The sequence below is a fragment of the Phalacrocorax aristotelis genome, chromosome 5, assembly GCF_949628215.1.
Source record: "Phalacrocorax aristotelis chromosome 5, bGulAri2.1, whole genome shotgun sequence".
NCBI classification, from domain to species: domain Eukaryota; kingdom Metazoa; phylum Chordata; class Aves; order Suliformes; family Phalacrocoracidae; genus Phalacrocorax; species Phalacrocorax aristotelis.
Window position 1 is genome coordinate 34,137,702 of NC_134280.1, and position 17,648 is coordinate 34,155,349.

The following is a 17,648-nucleotide window of genomic DNA, read 5'->3' on the forward strand; positions in this document are numbered from 1 at the left end:
TCTTCTAAAAGACTATGGGGTGTTATTACAGCACCTAGTGGAGTATAACATGTTATTTATTCTGCAGACATTTTTCTTACAGCCGTCAGTCCCTTTGTAACAAAGGCACTGTCTGAAGGAAACACATAGTTTCTCTAGGGCATGTGAGTCCTGGTTGAAGAAAGTCCTTCAGTATTTCTTCTGCAAAGTAACAGCGGAGACAAATTTATACTGTCATCATATTTCAGTAGCTTGCACAGGGTATTTTTTTAGTACATGTATGATATCAATACTGGTGTACGAGAATACAATCTTCATGATGGGACAGTTATTGCAGTATTGGGTGTAGTCTCTCAATTTAGTATTGATGAAGGGACACAGGTTTCAATCTTATGGAAAACTGTGTTAGGGAAGGGGGAAAAAAGTGTCTAAATGCCCCAGGCTTCCACACATTCTGGTCAGACAGGTTGAAGGCTAGAAAGCATAATCCATTTCTCTCTGTGGTCAGTTATTGTACTCTTAATTTGAAAAGAGGGGTGAAACAGAGCAATGTAATGAAGCAGTATTTTCTCAGCCCACACAAAAGAAGTGGAAAATCAGTAAGAATTTGACCCCTTTCCTTCTATTTCAAATAAGCCCAAAACAAATACCCTGACACTTACAAGCTCAGGCTGGCTGTTCTGGAGTGTAATGGGGGGGTATTTGGGTACCTCCTCCTTGACGGCACCCCCATTTACAGTTCCTTGTCTTTTGAAGGAAGTTAACAACCGAGGCTAACATGACAAACACATCTCATGCCCAGCAAACAAAATGATTCACAAAGCAATCTTTTTGCGGGCTTTCTTTGTCTGTGCTTTCCAGCCCTCTTCAGCAGTCTTGGTAATTAGGAAATATTTCCTGCTTTGTCAGTTCAGATTTATTTGTTCTCTGCTAGTATCCCCCACATGGGTGGAATACAAATAATTTGCCAGAAAAAAAGAGATGTGATGAAGAGGAGGGTGATTAATGACCTAACATTTTATTTTACCCGATAAAACAAGAGGGTTTTCACTCAGTTTGCCTCCAGATAGTGTTTTGTATTCATTTTGCAACACAGTTAGAACTCAATTGTATCAAAAGTGAAAATTCATAAACCTACAGCAGTTTGTGAAATGTGAATGATTGATTGCATACAGCCAGAAAACTCTTGAAAAGATAAACTAATTCTGTGATGAACAACGCATTTCATACTCAATTAATTATACAGTACATTTTGTTTCAAAATATTAAATGCCTAGAACAGTCTTCTGCCTGAAAGCATCTGGGCTTTGTAATGAGACAAAAGTCTTGGGTTCAATCAGCTGTCTGTATGAGAGTTTAGAATGACTTATGTCTGAATTAAAGACAGGTTTAGGGCAGTGATTTCCTGGCAGGAAATTAATAATGAGCTAAATTAGAACATGCCTAGAGATGATTTAAACAACTTAGCTAGTATTGTCTGTGACAGGCTGTCAATTTTTTTCCTCAGCTCTACCATTGTCTAGTAAATAATTGAAATTGTTAAAATGTTGGTGACTGCACTGTGACTCATCTTGCAAACCCAGACTCATTCATATCACCTTTTGAGCAAATTTTTATGGAAAAGCAAAAAAGTCCAAAAGGAAGTAGACAGTCATACGTTAACAGAATATGGGAGAGAGGTAGCTGAAAAGCGTATTCTTGCCACGCACAGGGTGTTGTGGCTGACCATGGCAAAACATAGCCCTAGTGTTTCTGACTGAGACAGCTTTTCGTGTTGCTTTGTGTTTTGTCAGATAAATCCTAACATCAGAGTGGATTTGAATCCTCTTCACACTGCAAAGGATGAGTGGACTGAACCAGAGGGAAATAGCTGAAGTCTCTGGCTCCTTCAAAAATAGCATTGTACTCAATCACCTTTTACTCCCTTTAAATCAGTGTGCACCAAAGATAATTAAAAAAGAAACAGAGCTGGGGAGAGGGCTTTAAGGTTCAACATCCAGATGTTTGAGCTGGTGGTAACAAGTGCTTTCCCTAAGCAAATTGTCAGGAAGCTCTTTCGGCCTAGTCAGGCTGTGTCATGCCAAGATAAATTATTTCTGACCTTTTTATTATGTCAAGGTAAAACAAAGCCAAAATCATTTATCTTACTGTCCAATTCTTAAAAATTAATATCAATTCCACAACTCTGGGGAATGAGTCAAAGAGGGCATGGGTAGTTAAATGATGGCCAGTGACACTAAACTGCCTGCTGTGTGCTGAGAGATCCTGTTCAATAAAAGTGACAAAACAATACAAGCTCTTATTATTCAAGTGGCTTCTGAAAATACAGGACTAATGATATGATTGAAAGTAATTTTTGAAAAAAAAAAAAAACCCAAATCCCAAACTGAAAACCAAAACCCCCACTATGAACAATTTCACCAGGGACGCAGAAGGAAAAGGGAGATTATTCGTATCAACTTCACAGTGGAACAGGAACTGTATAGCCCTGCCTTGCAAGTTCCTACAACAGTAAAATGTCTTATTTTCTGCTTCCAAAGGCTGAGTGAACTTTGAACTGGAGCCGCTTCAAGTAACATGTGGTCTTCAGAAATACTGCAGCATTTCCCTGCGCTGCTGTGCCCTTGCAGGTTTTGGATTAGAAATAACTCCCAGAGGTAAACGAGAACTTTGGCAGCATGCAGGAGCACACCCAAAGAAGAAAGGTTCCCTACAGCCTCTGCTTGGCAGGTTGAGGTTGTGCTCACAACCCATTTACTTTAGAATTGAATTTAAATCCCCGTTGCCCTCTATTTTTATACACAAAGGGATCCCATAGGACTTAAATAGAAAAACTTTTGCGTCCCAGAGGAATACAAAAAATACCATAATACTAGTCAATTCCCTCCAAGGGAAAATTATTGGCTAAATAGTTATCAATAAATACTCTGAAAAAAAGTAGTTTTGCTTTCAGAGTATTCCAGTGGAACATTTTCTCATTGAAACATCCTAACAAGCATAGTTCCAATAACTTCAGCAGAGTTTGATCAAAACAGATCTTGTACAGTGTGGATTTTTCAGACTTGTTCATAGCAGCTTAGATTGTAGGAGCTAATTTTCCAAGCATCAGCATCTTTCAAAGGATGATGAAGACAAGTATGTACTGGGGGAAGCTACAGGAAGGAGAAAAAACAACATTTCAGTATTACTCTTGTTTTCTTTGTGGTCCAGGCTTTTATTTAGTGGTATCATAAATGCACAGTTCTTTCATGGAGAACTAACAGAACAGTGGATAAAAGTAATGGATCTGTAAACACTGAAGTTCTCCTATTTGAAAATTGAGGTAGAAACTGTAATGGAGAATTAGAGATAGAACCAAAGTATTGGAGTGTTTATGCTGTCTAGTTTACCAATGTTCAGTTATATCTTAATGGGCTTGTTGCACTTAGAGTATTATTTACAAGAAGTGCATTTTTAAGTCAAGAGAGGTTACTTAAAATATGACCACCTATTCTGCAGGATGTCTAGAAATACAAATAAAATAAGTAAATGGTACTTGTTTTATTTTTTTCCCTTCTCACATTAATGTAGATTTGTTTTGATACTTAATCTTTCTCAAAAACATTTGCTTTATCTTAGCTGATAATTAAAAGTATTTCTCCTCAGTCGTCTTTTTCTTTGTGGGAGAAAGCAACAATAAATATCTTTCATAAAGTGCTTTGAAGTCAGGAAGTAGCACAGCAGTTTTCTGGTGAAAACAATGACAATTACTACAGCCAAAGCTCAAAACTATTTGCTGTTGTGTTCCTGCCTTTTTTTAAAGGGTAAAGAAACTAAGTGCATACACTGCATCATATTGGAACAAAGGAATGCAGAGCAACATTGAGATTAAAGGCCACTTTTCTATGTGAAGTAGATCCAGTAGGTTTTGGATACTATCTTTATTTGAAGACTGCATCCTCTGGTTCTGAAGACTATCAGTAGTTCAGCTGTGGGTTTTCATAAACCCACCATACCGGGTGGTTTCATCAAGACTGTTTCAGACAATAAAAGTCTAAAACGAAGTGAGATATAACTATAGCAATTGCAGAATCCTTCAGAAATTACACATTGCAACTTAAACCAGCCCCCATTTCCAAGTATGTTTGATACAGGATAAAAAAGAAAATGTGTTAGAAAGCAATTAACTCCGTTGTAAGAACACGGGTATATCTACTATAACAAGGGAATTCTTTAAAATTTCAAGGCACAAAGGAATGACAGGGGCAAGAGTTCAGGCATCATCTATAAAAAGTAGTTTGATACCATGAAATCTGAAAGAAACTAATAAACATTCTGGGTACTTTCAGAGTCTTTTTGCAGATAGATGTACATTGTCTCCTTAGTGTTGGCTCTCTTTCTGTTTTGACCCAAGTGAAGTTGGGCAGAGCACGACAGCTTTCTAGATTTCTAGCCAGTTCTTGGCTTTCTGCTAAACAAGCCTTTTCTTTTTCTGAACATTGTCTCTTTAGTTGCTTTATCTTAATACAAGGCTTTGTTTATGTTGTCTGTTTACTCACAATATTTGTTTGGTTCTAGTTTGTGCATCTTAAGATGGTCTTTGTACCACCCTATTCAAAGAGCCATACCTTATTCATCCCCTTTCTCGACTGCAATATTGACTGTTTCTAAATTAAAACAAAACAAAACACAACACAACACCAAGCAGCTTGTTCCTTTCTCTTACACTGCTCAATTATATAGGCAAACTAAAGAGAAGGCATTTAAGAGTTGGAACTCCAACACATTTACAACATCACAGAAATTTTGCAATTGCAAAAGTTTAGTAGGATTCAATGTTCCCCAAATATTTTTTTTTTTCTTCCCAAACTAAGGTTATTTATCTTTACTGACTGTGTGTAAAAAACCCTATCCCAGTCAGTGATACAGTTTACCTAAACCAAAATAATTTTTCAGCTTAAGGTCTCAATTTTGAATTGCTTTAACCTTGTCAGTGTTCTACGATTTTAACAGATTGGTGTCTAATTCGCAATGTGAGTACTAACTCAGGTGTGCACATTCAGGGCACCTCAGTGACCGCTCGGACATTGGTCGTGCCTCCAGTCCTGTAGCACCTGTTTGTAGCTGTGTCTGTCCCCTTTCATAAGCGCTGTAATCTTTCCTATTTAGGGTAGTCTGCGCATTTATTAGAAGGCTGGTTTTCAATTACCTTCCAAATACTGCCGTAGATTGAAAACATGGATCAGCTAGACAAATGATTCAAAGCTAATTATTTAAAAATAGATTCTCTTTTTCCAAATACTCTTTTAGTCCCCTTCAGCTATTTAGCACTTTATAATGAGCAGAATTACACTAGTGGGCCACCTTTTAAACACATTTTCTTCTTAAAAATCAATAAAGACCTTTTAAAAATATTCAATAGTCAACACCCATGACTTATACAGGTGACTAATTCAATACAATCAACATATCAAGTGATTTGAATTATACAAGTGAATGCAAATTGTTGCCATTTACTAGAGGACTTCTATTAAAAGTTCATCCATGAAAATTAGTCTGTCATTATAATTTTTATTTTTGCTTATGTAAACCTTTCAGAGAATGTTTTCTGCATTTACTAGAACAGGCCCTGTTAGAAGACAGATTACTCTTGAAAACAAAATAAATCATTCCCAAAGTAAATCTTAAGCAGAAACATAAATTTCTGTTGATAAAGCAGCACAGTTACAAGAACATCAGCTATGTAACGAGATACATACTGAACTGGTTTGCAAGCCAAGCAATAATATGTAAACTTGGCAAGCAATGATCCATTAAATAAGCTCTCCTATACATGATTTCGAGCCTGGGTTAGGAGCAACACTATAACCCAGACTTGATTCAATTACCCAGACAGTAAGAAAACAATGGAATTAAAACAGAAAATAACATTGAGGTTACGGTGAAGTAAAGGCAGGATATCTGAGACAAGTGGTCCTTGAACTTAAATTCAGATTTTTGAGTGGTTTGAAGAAGTTTAGACCTGGTGTGTTGTATGAGTGTCATCAGTGGTGGACAGAGGGGATGACAGAAGCTATTAGCAAGCAATGATGAGGTCCTGGTCCCAGCAAGGTCACTCAGTCTAATTTTTGAAAGAGATTGCTGTGGAGCCAATATTTAATTCTGACCAATGAAATCAGATGGTAGGGTTCTTGGGGTAGGGCTTAGGGCTTATATTTTTGGTAGAAAATGTAATGACATGGCACAAGCAAATATTGTGGTTCCTGTTTCTAGTAAAACTGTGTGTACAGAAACTATTGCCTTTGAATTTGCAGGAAGTGTACTGCTGTGTCTTTCACTGGTACAAAGCCTGTTTCCTCCCATGCTCCTAAAAAAAAAGGTTCTGCAATCTGTAGAGTAACTAAGCCTTGTTTTTTGTAGTGGAGAGTCTGATTTTCTAAACACTAAGGTTTATTAAATGTGATATATCACTATGTCCTATTATCTTACATACATCTGATTATTATTACATCTGATTATTATTAGAATAACTCAAGCTTTTCCAATTCTTTTCTTTATCCTCTGTTAATGTGTGATTTAGAGTTGATGACCTTTAAAGTTCCTTTAATAAATTATAACATACTATGCTGAAATAAAAGGAAAATCAAAGTTTCCATACAATGAAAAGAAAGCTTTTTGTATAAGATTTACACAGATTACACAACTTTCCAAAAAATACGGGTTTAAGATATCTGGGAAATACAATATTTTTTGCTGCTTAATTGTAATTAGTTTTCTTCTAGAAAGTGTCTGAAAAATACCCAGGATTGCAATCAGATTACAGTTTTTAAATTGTCATGAAGATGGATTAGATTTGTTGTACCATTCACTATTCTCATTACAATTATCATCACAAGAATGAATTCATAATATGCCATTTCCTATTCATTACAGACATTGTCATTGTAGAACGTGAAATGAGCATTAAAATGCCTCACACACCCCGCACAACATGACAGTACTGTAAATCAGACCATTTTGACCTTTTCAGTGTTCAGTTATTTGATATGTTGGTCAGCCCTATTCCCTGTTTACTTCCAATTGGTTGAACGTGCTATTGGAAAACCTTTGCCTTCATGTGAGATATTAAGCTTACAATAGGCCTAAAGTGGAATTAGGGTATCACAAGTTGGCAGGCCATATGTTAAAGCCTTTATCAAGACGTGTTCCTGTTAGCACATATATTTAAAAATATCAACCCTGAGACAGAATGCTAGGCTGAAAAGGACAGAGACTCAAAAGTAACTTGCCAGAAAGAACTCTGGAACATGGCAAATCCTGTAAAAACCCATGCTGACACTTACCTTTAAAAAATCAATCACATTCACCTTACAAAACTAATAAGACCATAAAAGAGAAAATAGTCAAAACGATATAAAGAATAGCCACCACATTAAAAATTACACTCATCTACTGTGTTAGATTTTGGTGACTATCCTACCACACAAAATAAATGCATTCTTATTAACAAATATAAGATATTAATACAAAACTATTACCTTTTCCTTAGCTTTTCTCCTCCTTTTCCTTCCCGCCCCAAATAAATTCACACATTTTCATCTGTAATGTTAGTAATAAAAAGGCTTTGCCAGCTGTACTGCAAGGATTTTGTTTTATGAAAGGCGGTATGGGACATCATTCCTCTTCTTTCATCAGCACCTATTTTACTGTGGCCTGGAATAGGCTAATCTGTAATGAAGACGACTAGCCAGCGGGGGGAGCAGTGTAGTAGATGATGAAATATTGGTTCTTCTGCATTTGGGAAATAATAGTTAAATATTAAAATTACTATTTTTAAGATGGTGTGATATGGTAACTGAATAAATGTCAAACACTTTACTGCTTTGCCAAAATTTTCAGAAGTAATAAGAAATTTGGGGTTTTGCCTGGAAGGGGAAGTTATTTCCAAGACTTAATTGGCTCGCCCTTTCTAAAAATCTCACTTAACACATCTAAACTTAGACACCTTACCTTTTTTCACACCTATGTTATCTATATTAAATCTTAGGTCTATTAAAACTATTACAATACTTTTGATTTCAAAAGCTGAAAATAAAGTATCAAAACTATACAAATAAAAATAGGGTTAGAAGAAAGGTACTCTTGCTATTGATGGTTGAGAAACTGAAGGTTTAAGCTGGTGAGCAGTTGCATGAAATATATATTGGTGAAAATCTTGATAGATTTTTTGGCCTGTACGGCCTGTACGGAAGATCTTTCAGTAGACCATTACTCATTCACCTAAACAGGATTAAGAAAAATATCACTAGATTTGTGCTATTATAGTATGCACCAAAAGCCTTTGAGGACAAATATGTGGGAATATGAATACTAAAAGGAACTGGAAAATCATTAAGAAGGCTTTCATTAAATACAGTGTTATACATGTATATGTATTGGAAAAGCAGGCAAACTACTTGAAATTTTTTTAATTTTATATGAGATTAAAATATAAATACTAAATATAAACCATTGGTCACTTTGAGTACTCTAAAAACTTCCCTTGTCCCAGGATTATAAAGGCAGTTTTAAAAGAACGATATTTACCTCTGTAACCTACCAAATGGATTCAGTCTTGGGAGGTACGTTCTGAACAGCTCCGCTATTATTTTGATGTTTCTAACAACTCATTTTGAATTCATGAAGAGTACCTGTGACTTGCATTGGTATGTTGACATGTAAAAGGTTTGCTCAACTAACCTCTAATTTTGGGTGCAAAACTTGAAAGCATTAAAGGAAATTAAAGACTGTGAGCAGAAAAAGATGAAATTTCTGGGTTACTGAATCTTCTCTAGATTTTATATGAATTGGATGTTAACAGAGTTTGAAATAAAGAGCAAAATGTCTCCAGATCAACCTACCTAATATCAAAATGTGGAAAACATGTCTCATATCTTCTTTTTTTTTTGATAGCTTTGAAATGAGTCTCAGCAAAGGAATTTCAGATACTTTCTGTCTTTTTCTGGTACTATGTTAATTTTTTATATTTTTCCATTTTCACTATTAAGCACTCAGACTGCTACAGGGTTTGCACTTCTGAAATTTTCTCTATGCCTTCAGCAAAGCAATCTTTCTCTCTTGCTTAGTTTGACTTATAAATTTTTTGCTGTTGTCTTTGTTCTTCAAGAATCTGGGACAATTTGCTGGGATTTACCCTGTCTGCAGGAAACATGGAAAAGTAAAGTGCCAAACTTCCATTTGCATTTCTAAAAACTTTTTTCCCACCATAATATTTTTCCTTACTCTGAAGCAACTCATTTTCTTTCTCACTTGAAATTGCTTTTTATGTATTAATACATTAAACCTCTCTCACTCAGGTTCACTCTGGCCAAGTCTTAGCTGGCAAAGGAAGAATTCAGAGGGAGAATATTAAGAGTAGCGGATAGCCTGGCTGCTTTATAGGGAACGTTTAATGCTTTTAAAGCTAGGAAGCTCTTAAAACTATGCGGTGTTCAAGCACTTAATATACTTGAATATGATCGGAATGAAATCTATCTGTCTTACTGTGTACTTACTTCACATTTATTGCACCAAGTTTGTAGCACCCACAAAGCTGGCATTATTCTGAACAGTATGTATAAGGAAATATTTAACTTCTCATTCCCCTCCTCCTCATGGTGATTTCAAAACAACCCTTTGGTTATGTTGTACTTTATCCTCCTCCTTTGCTGAGTTCTGCCTTTTTTTTCTTTCTTTTTCAGAAGCCACGTCTGAGAGGGAAGTGGGGGGAAATATGGAAAAAAACCCCAGACACTCGTTTAGAGAGCTTCCATTTTGTTTGACTACCAAAGCAGTTAGGTTTGGTCTAGATGATGTTGCTCTGGTGGAAACAAGTGATTCTTGGTAACTTTAACTTTGTCCAGAAATGCAAAACTTGATGAGTTAGGTGTTTCTGTTTAGAATTGCCCCAGCTGTTGGGTGGTGATAAAAGTCTCTGTGGTAAAAGCAATGAGTGAGCTGATTTTTAAGGCACTCTATGAAAAGAAATTTATGCTTGAAGTTGGCTTCTCAATCTATCATGCAGAATAGCTTTGTTTTTCAAAGGTAGGGAGCAATAATTAACTTAAGATCCACTTCTTCCTATTAACTGTTAATTTTATAATGGAAAGTGAGAAGCTGACACAAAACATCTCCTTGCCTAAGACATTTCTTCATTTGTCTACAAGAAGGCCCTGATCTTGCAAATGGTTATGGTCCACATTTTCCACAATTATAATTTTTATCCTTTCCATCTTGGAGGTTCTCAATGTTTCCATTTCTATTGGGAAGAAGGGTAGTGTGTATTGAGAAGGAGCTTAGGCTGAAAACTACAGAAGATTATTAAAGCTGACATGCCTGGATACTTTTCTCACCTAGCCAACATTATCAGTAATTTATCACATCAACACCAGAACATAGAGTGGTCTGAGTTGGAAAGGATCTTTAAAGATAATGCAGTCCAACCCCCCCAAAGTCATGTGCCAAACACCCAGAGTCACCGTGTTATATCCAAGTGTATATTGGAGGGCTGAAGAGGACCTTCTTGAGGCCAATCTCTTGTTATGATGTGCTGTATTATAATCAGCTTTTTACTGTGCCATCTAACAATTTATAAAAGTATTTTCTTACATGAACTATTTCACTGTTGTTGGCATGAAGGGCCTAATAATTAATTGTCCTAAAGAAATTCATTTCTCACCGACATGTCTTTGTTTTCTGCCTTTGCTTTAGAACAAAGCTGATGTGCTGTAAATCATTCTCAGTCTGCATATTGCTTGCATCCTTAATTACAGCTATTTGAAGACCAATATCTCTCTTGCAAGAAGAAAAAGAAAGCTAAACACTTTCACATTACACAAGTACAAATTAGACAAAAAAAAAAGAAACCTTTCACATAGTTTCAGTTCAGCTGTCTAATTTGTAAATGTTGGTTGTAAATTATCTAATTAGATGGTTTTCAATTAAAATTATGTACTAAGTTCATTGTACAGAAATTGCACACATGAGTTTGCTCACTGGACAATTGATTAAATTGCTGTTCTTAACACCAGCCTTTCCATTCTGTGGATACAGAAGGTGAATCAATCCTGTTGAAGTAACATGTCCCAAAGATAAAAATGCCATACAGATTAGATCGGTTAAGAATATTTGTAAGAGATCCAAATAAATACTTTATGGTTTTGATCGAAGCGAGACCCTCCATTTTCCTTCTGAGAATTGTATATGGCCTCTATTATAACAGTAACCATGGCAAATTCAGATGAACCCTCTTTGGGTTTTGCAGACCTGAAGTATAGGAGAACTCCAAAAAAGAAACTAAAATGCCTTTTACTCAAAGCGGTTTTTCCTGTAGTTCCAAGAGTACAATTCAGGAGTTAATTCTGGTGGCAGGGCCATTGTACTGAGTAACAAGGGAGATGGTGCGTTATTCTAGCCTATATTCTATAGTCTATGCAAACATCTTGTGTTGGTGTCCCAGTGGAAATAGTTTCCTGTTTATCCTGCTTATCACTGTGTACTTAAAGCATTATCTTAAACCAGGTTGGTACTCTGTAATCCAATTGGTCCTGATCTTCTGGAGCCTTGAAAGGAAGGAGGAGTGTATGTTGACACTTTAGATTATTCTGTGTTACTATATTAGAAGTCAAAGAGAGGGATCTTTCACTTTTTGTTGAGTGATGAGATTAGTGTCTTGTCCCTGGTTCCAAAGACATGGTTCAGCAGAAGAAATTTCTCTGTGCTTCTCCTACACAAGTTAACCTCCTGTTACAGTTTTTTGAGAAGAATAACTTAAAAGCTGGACCAGTGATGAATTTTCAAAGCTAAGAATTTGAATGTAGTCAATAAAAAAAAGTAACTTAAATGGTTGTGCACTCCTGCAGGAAACTTGTACCTCAGAATGGATGAAATAATGTTACTAATGAATGGGGCAAATTACTCCTCCTAGACTTGATTGTCAGGCACACACCTACCTGAAATCTTCCTGACACACACCTTGTTAGCATTGGAAAAAGAGATTGTAGAAGGATCCATTTCATTATATTAAAAGATCACTAAAATAGCAAAATTGTTTATTTTATAGGATAACAAATAAAAATAGAAAAAAGAAATCTTGAACATCTTTGTTTTACAGCAACCTATGGAAGTGTAGGGTCCCTATATAAGAAATGCAGATGAATCTGAAACTTATTAAACACATCCAAGGACAACATTTCACCTTGATAGCAACATTAGAGAAACTACCCTAAATGATACCGTGTGTAGTGAGAGGCTGCTCAGCCATGTAAGATGCAGGCAAAGAGGTGGTGGAGCAGAAGGAAACTTTTTAAGCAAGGAGGCAGGGGATTCAGAAATGAATGACTCTGAAACACAGGTTTGTCAGAATAATTTTCTTTGAGTTTTAGTATGCCTTCTCCATTTTTTAGGGCTTTCCCTAAGTGGTTGTACTGCTGAGAGTGCTGCATTCCCAGTGCAAGCCTTGATGAAAGGGCAAAGGATCAAACTGCGGAGGTGACAAGTCATTACCCTTGTTCTGGAAGATAATTCATTTCAGAAGTGACAGTTCTAGTATACACAAAGATGCAGAAAGATTTTTTTTCCTACTTAAACAATGTTTCCTTCTTAAATGGTGACATATTTCTACCACTCATAGAATAAAGAGACACCTACCTGCCAAAAACAAATCATAGCTGCTGTCAGCAGCTTCTCCCTCAGATGCCTTCATATCAAGTACATTCAGCACTCAAATGCATGACATGGCATGAACCTTCAATGTGCATCGAATCGCACTGGAGCAGAAAGGCCTTGTGCTGGAAAGGGAATCTGGGGCCATGCTTCATATGTACTCTTCTGACCATACCTTTGAGAAATGATGACCTGAGAACATACAATTTTATACCTATAGGGTCAATGTACACTATTTAAATAGATGATTTAGATTTTAATGTTAGATTAACATTTAGATTTATTGTTTGGACAGCTATTCAAGTCTGAGAAAGCAACCATAAACAGAAGAAACAGTCAGTAAACTGGAATGTTTAAAATAGCAAAAAAGTCAAAAAATCGTAAGGAACTACTCTGTACACGATGTCAGTAATGTTTGTCGCAACAAAATGAAGCATTTTCAACACCTCTTTCGAAGATAATCTCCTTTCCTTTAATGTGCATCCTCATACACATTGTTGAGGGTAGTGAGAGAAAATTAGAGTTTTCTTTGCCTCCTCTGGCTTGGTGTCTCCCAACCCTATTGTCCTCTCAGGCATAGGGTTAGGTATGGCAGAGGGTATCTTCAAAACTACCTTGTGTGACTCAAATTATTCTTATGATGTAAAATAATATCAGTCAATTATTTCTTCTTGCTGCCTCCTTCTCCTAGAACTCCTGGCCTTTGTTGCAGAGAAGCAAATCTTTTCAGGCAAATAATACAAAAATTGCATCCAAGAATACTTTTGTATGTCAAATACACACAGCCTTGGAGTGAATGTGCACCCACATACAAAATGGACCTACAAATTATATGGACAATTCATTTAGGAAATGAGGCTGAGTATCCAACATATCCTTTTGTTTTATTTATAATTTAGAAGCCTTCAGCCAAGCTAGGTTAATTATGTAAATGGTAAAAGAAGATTATTTTGCTTCTGCTGGTTAATTTTCCTCAACATTTCAGGTCAGTAAACAGTTTTTGTTTTGCCTTTTTTTAATTTTAATGCATTAATATATTTAATTTAGCTATTGTTACCTGAAGTCTGACAGATACTCTAGACGGTCTTAAAGTACCGCACCTGCACTGTTCTTTTTCTCAGCTAAATTGCTGATTAGAGCAAGTTGATAATAAAAGAATTTCTTAATTCTCCTTGTTCAGTCACAAAATCAGTGGGCCATGGCTGTTAATTAAAAAATTCAGTACCTGTAAAGGTTTTCCTTGCATTATTTAGAAATATTTTGCTGAACTAAAATTACATAATTTTAAAAAAGTAACCAAGTTAAGTACCTATCCTTTTGTGTTTTAGTCCTACAATATTTTTGATGTGACTACCTTGGGATGAAAATAGTCAAAATTTTTATAAATGCCATGCATTACCAAAATGTTAAAGAGAGCCAAAAAGACAGAAGCAGCTTGTATTGTGTTTGCTCCTCATTTTTCTTGAAGTGGGTCTTCCTCTATAATGGCTGCAGAGCTATGAATGGATCTTTCCTAAAAGACTTTTAAAATTTAAAGAAACAACCCCAAAACCTCATGGAGAAAATGTTGATGTTTGGTGTACGTGCCCTACCTCTCTCCAGAGCATCTTGGCCAGATGCCCTTGTGCAGACTGTCAGCAGTTGTGACAGAGCAGGTTCAACACAAACTGGAGCAGTGCTGGCTCATTACTGCAGCTGGCTCAATCATGTGAGGACACGCCGATGCAGGTGCGGCAGGTTTTCTCACTGCCTCCCGTCTAGGACAGTACAGATGCTGCTTCTGTCTTTATGTCAAGCCATTTTAGTGAGGTGTGTAACATGAAATAATACAGCAAAACATATCAGTAACAGCAACTGTTTCAAGGAGGGCCCCCTTCTCCTAGATCATGTTCTGTCTGCTTAGATAGTAGTTATTGTATTATCAGTAGGAAGCAGTGTGGTGAATGACTGTGTCCCAATGAGTTGCACCTACTGAAAGGTGAGAGGATGTACAAATAGATACTAAGGAACACCCCATTTTTTTCCCTTTCTTTGCAAGAATCTAGATTTCCTTAACTTGGCTTTGCAATTAAGAAATTGACAATTGAGGATTGCTGTCTTTGTCAGCTGGACTATTTGAAAATTTTGATGGAAGCTCATTTAATACATCTTCCTGAATTCAGGTTGCCTGTTCAGAAAAGCATTTCTCCTTAGAGAATCTCCACTGCTGTTCAGCAGTGTCATTGCTAAATGGGAGCAGACTGTTCGCTGCTCTGAGAACACTGAGCAGTGCAGCCCTGTGAATACCTGTGTGTTTGTAACTGTGAACATACCTACCTACTCCACAGAAGGTAGTGGGATAAAAAAGTTTGAGTTAACATGGAATGGACACATATATTTACGTGGTACAATGAAACACTGCTTGGGTCTTTAAGGTGTGCCTGCTTTACACTATGCCTGCAGCAAAAAGCCTGCTTGAAAATGAGGTGAGGCTTCATTTACAGGGAGCTATATATACAGATATTTCTGTATGAACATGAACCTATGCTTGAGTTAAATACCACACAGATACATTTTGAGCTTGCTGACCACTTTAGGAACAGGATAAATGATGATGATGATGTTCTTGACGTTACAGGATTAAATTGTGGGCATGAATGCATCGAAACAAAGATTCCCAATGCTACGATGTGTAGGACAACTTGAGAGTAGAAAAGTACTGTATTGAATATTTAGGATTCTGGATACATTTGGTATATTTCATTTTGACAGTTAACTCTATCACACTGGGAAATCAAGTTCATATCAACCCTTAGGAAAAAATCAGTATGTTTTGTAAGCTTTTAACATCACCTAAATGTATACTTGAAGATTATTATAGATGTTTTTCTAGAGGAAAACAAGTTAACAATAGTTGAAACTTTCTATGTTGCTGATGGTAGGCTAAAAATGTCAGTTTAAGCAAAAAATATTTGGATAGTTTTTAGTCTTAATTCTTTTCTTAGAAGTTGAACAATATGAACTGTCTCAGGCTTAGAAAAGTAAAAAAAACAAAAGAACCCTCCAGCAGTTTCACATTCTGTCCTAAATTTTTGCCCTATAAACCTCCTTTTCAAATGAGGTTTTACTGAAGATCCTAAGCATAAGGTTTTGTTTCCTTTTTTCCTTCTGTAGAACCATAACAGTGGATAGGGCTCTACACAGGACAGCTCATTGGAGGGTGCTGTTGCCTCAGATGGCTAATCTGGGATCACACTATCTGTTTCTGATACCTTCTGATGGCACCTTAAAGCCATCTTGTAATGTGCAGGGTCATATTTGCTTTATCTTTATCTTAACTTCCTAGCCCCAGGCTGTGAGACAAGCACTTGTTCATTGGTATATTAACTGCTGTGATTCCTCAGGCACACTCTGGACATCTATGTAAAGCCAGGACATGAATGATTAGCTATAGAAAAGCTCTATGGCTTGGGTTTTTCTCTAATATTGTTGCTTATCTGTGTAAATCTATCACAAAAGCTGCCTTAGAACTGGATGCTCAACAGTAGAGGGTCTGTGGCAACAGTATGACCCAGTAGACTAATAATAAGTGGAAGCAGCCAAAGGAAACACCTGCACCCTGAAGGTCCCAATGACTCTTTGTCCCCTCACAGGTTGCTTCTTGCAGCATGCTCAAAAGAAGTATGAAAATGAAGAACAATGGGTGCTGAATGCCAGCTAACACCAAAAGGAAGCGTGCTCTAACAGGTGACACTCAGAAAGTTCTGTCCAGAAAGGAAATGACCCAGTGCTTTCAGTGGCCTGGAGCGCTCTGTTCCAAAAGCAATTTTCTGGTATCTGTGAATGAATGTCATATTCCTTCGGGCCAAAAAGGTGACTGGGACAAAACTGGATCTGGGACCTGAACCTGATACAGCTTTCTTGACAAACGCTCTTTGTAATATCCCAGCTTGAAAAACTGCTTTTTGTAGAAGATTCCTGAGGCTTAGTTAAGAAGTGTCATAAAAGCACTGTGATACTTAATCTGGACTGGCACAGCAGCAGGGATATATCAGTGATTAAAATCACATATCTTAATTTGAAGCTGAGAAAGAAAGTTCTTGAACTTTATCAAAAATCTTATTACCCAAACCATTTGGGATAGCCTATTACCTTAAAAAAAACCCTCAATTTAGATTGCTACTAGACCCCCTTCAAGACTTCTAAGGTTGCAGCAGGGAGGTGGAGAGCTAGAGTGCTCTCTCGTATAATGAATATGAAGATGTATGAAATTAAATTATAGAAGAAGAAATAAGAATGCTGGGCTCCCTGACTTGTAGGAAAGGATATATTTCTGCTAATTATACAATCTTGTACAGAACATGGATGTTTAAAGAGTTTGTTTGAGAAATAAAGCTAAAACTTCTGTGATAATAGTGGTTTGTTTCTGCACATAACGTGTGGGCGCTCCTACATTCTTCTGTTAATAAATATCATATTATATTAGATTAATGCTGATTTGTTTTATTTCATGGAACTATTCACTTGACAGTTTATTAAAGCCAGCATATTTCTAAGCAGTTTAGGGAATTTTTAATTCCCTATTTTCAAAATACAGAAACATATTTTTAAGAATCATTGATCAGAATTGAGACTTTTGGGTTGTGATTTAGAACACTTTTGATCAGCACTTTTCTTATCAAGGTTCAATCTTCTCTTATTTTAAGGAACAACCTCTCTAAGAGTCAAGTTAGTGATAAATTAAGCAAATGAAACCCACTAGGCTTCAAGACCCTTCTTTATTCGTTGATACCTACCCATCAGTGAATTTATGCAGAAACAGAGGCCACGATTGTGTTAATCTGCTATCAAATTATGTCTTTCATTTTAGTCATAGTTGTCTGAGTAAAAAGCTATTGTAGCAAAAGCAAATACTCGGTTTGGGCAGAATTTTTACAGCTTTTTTTATCTCTTTATCATGGCCTGTTGATGCATCTTCTTACCAAGCAAGGCATAAAACACCAAAGGAA